Source organism: Chiloscyllium plagiosum, unplaced genomic scaffold (genome assembly GCF_037043375.1).
Source record: "Chiloscyllium plagiosum isolate Xiang-an unplaced genomic scaffold, Cpla_swu_hap1 HiC_scaffold_22, whole genome shotgun sequence".
Taxonomy (NCBI): Eukaryota; Metazoa; Chordata; class Chondrichthyes; order Orectolobiformes; family Hemiscylliidae; genus Chiloscyllium; species Chiloscyllium plagiosum.
In genome coordinates, this window is record NW_028270160.1 from 62,967,440 (window position 1) to 62,974,138 (window position 6,699).

The window sequence follows — 6,699 nt, forward strand, 5'->3', positions numbered from 1 at the left end:
CAGTAATGCCCAGTTTGGTTTCCACCAGGGCCATTCAACTCCTGTGTTCATTACAGACTTAGTTCAAATATGAACAAAAGGGCTGAAATCTTGAAGTGAAAGTTACTACTCTTGAAATGAAGGCTGTATTTGACTGGGTGTTACATCAAGATACCCTGCAAAACTGGAGTCAGTGGGAATTGGACAAAATTTCTCTGTTGGTTGGAATCATAGCTGGCACAAAAGATGTTGGTTGTGGTTCTTGGTGGTCAGACATCTGCATTCTAAGATCTCTTTGCAGTAGGATGCTTGGCTCAAACATCTTCAGCTGCTTCTTAAATGACCATATGCACTTCTGTCCTTATGATTTGAGGTATATTTGTCGATGGTTCTGATCATTGTACAGTCATTCATAATTCCTATCATTGAAGTAGTTCATGTTTCAATGAAGCAAAACTTGGACAATATGTAAATTTAGTCTAAAAGGTGACAAGTAACATTTGTGTCACACATTGAGAATTTAACCATCGCCTCTTGAGATTCAATGAAATTACCACCCTGAGTCTTTTCACTCACCATTCTGGGGGTTACCACAGACCAGAAACTGATCTGGACTAGCCATATAAGTAGAGTGGTGCTGGAAAAGCACAGCAGGTCAGGCAGCATCCGAGGAGCAGGACAATTGATGTTTTGGGCAAAAGCCCTTCATCAGGAATAGAGGCAGGGTGGCTGCAGAGTGGAAAGATAAATGAGAGGGGGAGTGGGGGTGTGGAGAAAGTAGCATAGAGTACAATAGGTGAATGGGGGTGGGGATGGAGGTGATAGGTCAGAGAGGAGGGTGGAGTGGAGAGGTGGAAAGGAAGGAAGGTAGGACAGGTCATGAGGGTGGTGCTGAGCTGGAAGGTTGGAGCTGGAATGAGGTGGGGGAAGGGGAATTAAGGAAACTGGTGAAATCCACATTGATGCCATGGGGTTGAACAAGGACAGAACCCCCCTGGTGCTCACCTTCCACCCTACCAACCTTCGCATAAACCACATCATCCGACGACATTTCCGCCACCTCCAAACGGACCCCACCACCAGGGATATATTTGCCTCCCCACCCCTTTCCGCCTTCCACACAGACTGTTCCTTCCGTGACTACCTGGTCAGGTCCACGCCCCCCAAACAACCCACCCTCCCATTCTGGCACCTTCCCCTGCCACTGCAGGAATCGCAAAACCTGTGCCCACACCTCCTCCCTCACCTCCATCCAAGGCCCTAAAGGAGCCTTCCACATCCATCAAAGTTTTACCTGCATATCCACCAATATCATTTATTGTACCTGTTGCTCCCGATGCGGTCTCCTCTACATTGGGGAGACCGGACGCCTCCTAGCAGAGCGCTTTAGGGAACATCTCTGGGACACCCGCACCAATCAACCCCACCACCCTGTGGCCCAACGTTTCAACTCCCCCTCCCACTCAGCCGAGGACATGGAGGTCCTGGGCCTCCCTAACCGCCACTCCCTCACTACCAGACGCCTGGAGGAAGAACGCCTCATCTTCCGCCTCAGAACACTTCAACCCCAGGGCATCAATGTGGATTTCACCAGCTTCCTCATTTCCCCTTCATCCCCCCCACCACCACTGTTCCACACTTCCAGCTCAGCACCATCCCCGTGACCTGTCTTACCTGCCTACCTTCCTTTCCACCTATCACCTTCATCCCCACCCTCCTTCATCTATTGTACTCTTTGCTACCTTCTCTCCAGCACCCCCCTCCATTTATCTCTCCACCCTGAAGGCTCCCTGGCTCTATTCCTGATGAAGCGCTTTTGCCCAAAACGTCAATTGTCCTGCTCCTCGGATGAATCTCCTCCTTCGACAGCATCTTCCAAACCCACAACCGCTAGCATCTAGAAAGATAAGGACAGCAGGCATGTGGAAACACCAGTTGCAAATTCCCCTCCAAACTACTCATCACTTTGGAAATATATTGCCAGTCTTTCCCTGTCACTGGGTTAAAATCCAGGAATGTCTTTCCTAACCGCGCTCACTACCTTCTCAAGGGTAACTAGGGATGGAAATGAATGCTGGCCCAGCCAATGACACCCACAATGCATGAAAGGATTTTTTTTTAAATCAGCAATTGAATCTCCCAAAAGCTGCATGGTCACAATGTGTTGTGACCTTCTTTCTGAACTGAATTGTTGACCAATGAACAATCTACCTTTTCTGGTTTTGAAAGGAGTTCAATACTTACATGCACGAATATCTTTCAGGTTCTGTTTCTGCATCTCTCAAGGCTAGAAGTGGGCAGTTTCATCATTATGGCATATAAACATACCTTGCATGACCTGTAAGCAATGAGACCAGGAGTGGGTCGTTTGGACCATCAAGCCTGTTTTGCCATTCAATATGAAATATTCCTTGTGTCCATTTTCCTGCGTTTTCCCCCTAACCCTTTGTTCCCTCGTGGAGCAAGATGCTTTCTATTTCAGCCTTAAATATTCATATGGGCTCTGCCCCCACAGCTTTCTGTGGCGAGGCGTTCCAAAGATCGCTGGAGAAGAAATTCATCCTCGTCTCAGCATTAAAGTGGCTCTCCTTTATTTGTGAGACTATGCCCTCTGGTCCTAGACTCTCCCCTGTGGGGAATCATCCTCTCAGCATTTACCCTATCAAGCCTCTTGGAATCCTCTAGATTACATCTCATTCTTCGACAATTCCAGAATTCACAACCTGGAAACAGGCCATCAGCCCAACTAGTGCATTTGCATCATTTCAACCACTTTTCTCCCTACTCCACCTCAATGATACAATATTGTTCCTTCCTTCCTTCCTCCTGTACTTAACAGTGCCAGCATAAATTAAAGCTATGGTTAAAGTTCAGTTATAAAAGTTGCAGAGCAAATTGTCACTGTGCTACACCCGCAAAATTCCATGGAAGATGGTTGAATAGTTGATGTCTATCGTGAGATTTTATAAGCTAACTATTCTAACTCAAAACTTAGTTTTAAGGTTAGAATGAATTGATGTTTTGAGTTTATTTGTAATTTCATTTGTTTACGCTTGGCTTCAATTAACTGGGTGTTTGCCAGGTGAGGAGGAAACATGTCTGAGAATGCTTCACAGTAAAGTATGGGTTCAGCACAGTGGTTCAGTGGTTTGCACTGCTGCCTCACAGAACTAGGGATCTGGTTCAGTTTCCCTCTTGGGCAACTGTCTGTGTGGAGTTTCCACATTCTTCCTGTGTCTGTTTTAGTTTCCTCTGGGTGCTCTGGTTTCCTCCCAGAGTGTCCAATCCTTTAATAATCTTATGTCTCAATCAGGTCCCCTCTCAGTCTTCTAAACTCAAGGGTATACAAGCCCAGTCGCTCCAGTCTTTCAGCGTATGGTAGTCCCGCCATTCCAGGAACTGACCTCATGAACCTACGCTGCACTCCCTCAATAGCCAGAATGTCTTTCCTCAAATTTGGAAACCAGAACTGCACACGATACTCCAGGTGTGGTCTCACCAGGGCCCTGTACAGCTGCAGAAGAACCTCTTTGCTTCTGCATAATGTCTAGGGGTGTTCAGGCTATGTAGATTAGCCAGGGATAGGGGAATGGGTCTGGGTGAGCTGCTCTTTGTGAAGGGTTGGTGTGGACTTTATGGGCTGAATAGCCTGCTCTCACACTGTAAGAATTCTGTTGATTCTATGAATAGACAGCAAGCTGAAGGAAAGGAATTGGAGATAATGCCCTTGAATAAATAGGTTTTAATAAAACTTACACATGGGTAGCGGCAAAGCAAGGGGAAATAATTTCAAGAGGAAGTTCTGGTCATCAGTAGAGGAACACAAGGTGGGCAGATGTAATGAGGCCATTGTTAGGGAGTAAGCTGATTGATATGCTACTGAAGTCCACACCAAAAAATCTAAAGTAGACATTTTTAAAAGTGTTTGCATTTTAAAGGTTGTGGACAGCTTTGTTTGTTTTAGATTATAGTTTGAAGCAGGGAGGGTGCTGTGCATGTGGTACAGTGCAGAATGACTATCAGAGTTTAAAGAGGCCCTTTAGCCCATCTTATCTGTGCCAGTCATCAAGTACCTACCTACTCTAATCCCATGTTCCTGCGCCTGTCCCTTGGTCTTTTTTGCTATAGTGTTTCAAGTACTGTACTCATGTAAATACTTCTTAAATGTTGAGGTGTGAATTCTATCACCTTTGCAAGCAGTGAGTTCCAAACAACCATTACCCTCTCTGAAAAACATTTTCCTCAAATCTTCATGCTGCTTCCTATGGCTTTTGACTATTGACCTGTTAAATAAGAGAAAAGGTTTCTTCCTGTATACCCTACCTTTCCCTTCAATTTTGCATACTTCACTCTAGTTCCCTCATCAGTCTTTTCTGCTCTAAGGAAAATAACCCCAGCCTTTGTAGTTGAAACACTCCAGCCCATGCAACCCTCTTTAATTCAGTCATGTCCTTTTTATGCTGTGCTGGCCAGAACAGCACAGAGTACGTCAGCTGTGGCCTAGCCAAATTTTTATACTGCTTCATCATAACCTCCCTGCTTTACATTCAGTACCTCAAGCTAATAAAGACGAGTATCTCATATGCTGCTTTAACCAGCTTATCCAACTGCCAGTTGCCTTCAGGATCTATCGGCATGCGATCCCTCTGATGCTCTGTACTACCTAGGGTCCTACTATTCATTGTGTATTCCCTTGTCTTGTTATTCCTCTCAAATTTGCTGTTGTACAACAGACCAACCTGTTCATATCGTCCCTAGTTTTTAAGACTTTCCTCCGTGCCATCAATTTTTGTGACATTTGTAAATTTCCTGATCACACCTCCAGTATTAATGTCTAGATCATCTTTGTACTCTACAAACAGCAAGAGACCTAGTGCCAAACCCTGTGGTATGCCACTAGGCACAGACTTGCAGTCACCAAAAAAAACCCTTCAACCATTACCCTCTGCCTTGAATTTATCAAATTGTACTGGATCCTTGCAGATCCTGACTTTTGCGACCATTCTCCCCTGTAAATTCATGCCAAAAGCCTTGAAGTCCAGGCAGACTACATCAGCTGCACTAGCCTCATCTATACACCTTGTTACCACTATGAAAAATTCAATTAAATTGATTCGACATGATCTCCCCAGCTGTTTGGCATGTGCCTCATCCAGAATGGGTGCTAGGTTTATGACAACCATTATTAGATTGTAAAGTCCACCATATAACAAAGTAGAACACGTAACAGTGGCAGATGTATACTTAAATATAATTAACACTTTCTGAGGCATGTTCAATGTTGTATTTAATATATAGAAAGCTTCTTTTCGGTGACTGCTGCATAACCTGGGATATGACTCACCTCTATCACTGTCTGGCTTCAGTCTTTTTCTTCAGTGATGCGAGCATAGAATCGAAGCTGTGGGAATGTACGATTCCAATTTAGACACAGTCTTAAACCACAGTAGGAAATAAAAGGCCCCATAGATCATAGGTGCAGAAAATTCTGAATACTGTACTATCTCTTCCCCAGAATTACCATGAAATACAAATCTTGGTTGATATCAAAAACTGTTTGGATTGCTGTTTGCAAATTGGCTGCCAGCTTTCTTCTGTTTTAACATTTCATAACGTATTGCTGGAAAAAATGCACATTTTGTTGAGATTAGTTATACCCAACCAATTTGCACTTCCAAATTAATAAGGGTCCAGCATTAAATGTGATTATATGATTGGACAGCATTTACTAATATTCTGTAAAAAAAAAACACTGACATCTAGTCAGGTGCTCATGATATGTACTGGAACCTATGTTCATTAATACATAAGGTTAGTTCCTAGAACATCTACAGTATGGAAGCAGGCCATTCAGCCAATAAAGTCCGCAGTGACCCAATGAAGAACATCTCACATTTATATTAGGTTAGATTAGATTACAGTGTGGAAACAGGCCCTTCGGCCCAACAAGTCCACACCGACCCGCCGAAGCGAAACCCACCCATACCCCTACATTTACCCCTTACCTAACACTACGGGCAATTTAGTATGGCCAATTCACCTAACCTGCACATCTTTGGACTGTGGGAGGAAACCGGAGCACCCGGAGGAAACCCACGCAGACACGGGGAGAACGTGCAAACTCCACACAGTCAGTCGCCTGAGTCGGGAATTGAACCCGGGTCTCTGGCGCTGCGAGGCAGCAGTGCTAACCACCGGGCCGCCCACTAAGACTGGCTTCAGTCTTTTCTCCTGGCTCATCTAACCTGCACATCATGGGCAATTTAGCAAGGCCAGCCCACCTAATTTGCATCCTCTATGGGAGGAAACCGACACACACAGAATATGCAAACTGCCTACAGACAGTCACCCAAAGGTAGAATCGAACCCAGGTCCCTGGTGCTGTGAGGCAGCAGTACTAAGTAGTGATCCATCGTGCTGCTTTTACAGGCAAAGGGAGGTGTCTGCCTGCCTAAGCACAGGGGGCCGACGCAGTACGGGGGCTCTGCTGACCCCCCCAGCTAAATATGTGGATAGTAGTCGTACAGACCTATATAAAAGAATGATTACTCTGTCTCTGTATGCAAAGAAATGGAATGCTTACGTATGTATGGCATGACCAATTGTACAGATCATCAAAATATTTAATGAATAAAGTGTATTTTTGAAATAACAAAAAAGAGATTGTGCACTCACTATGTTTGTTTCCTATTAACAAAATAGGTGACTACCGTTCTCTAG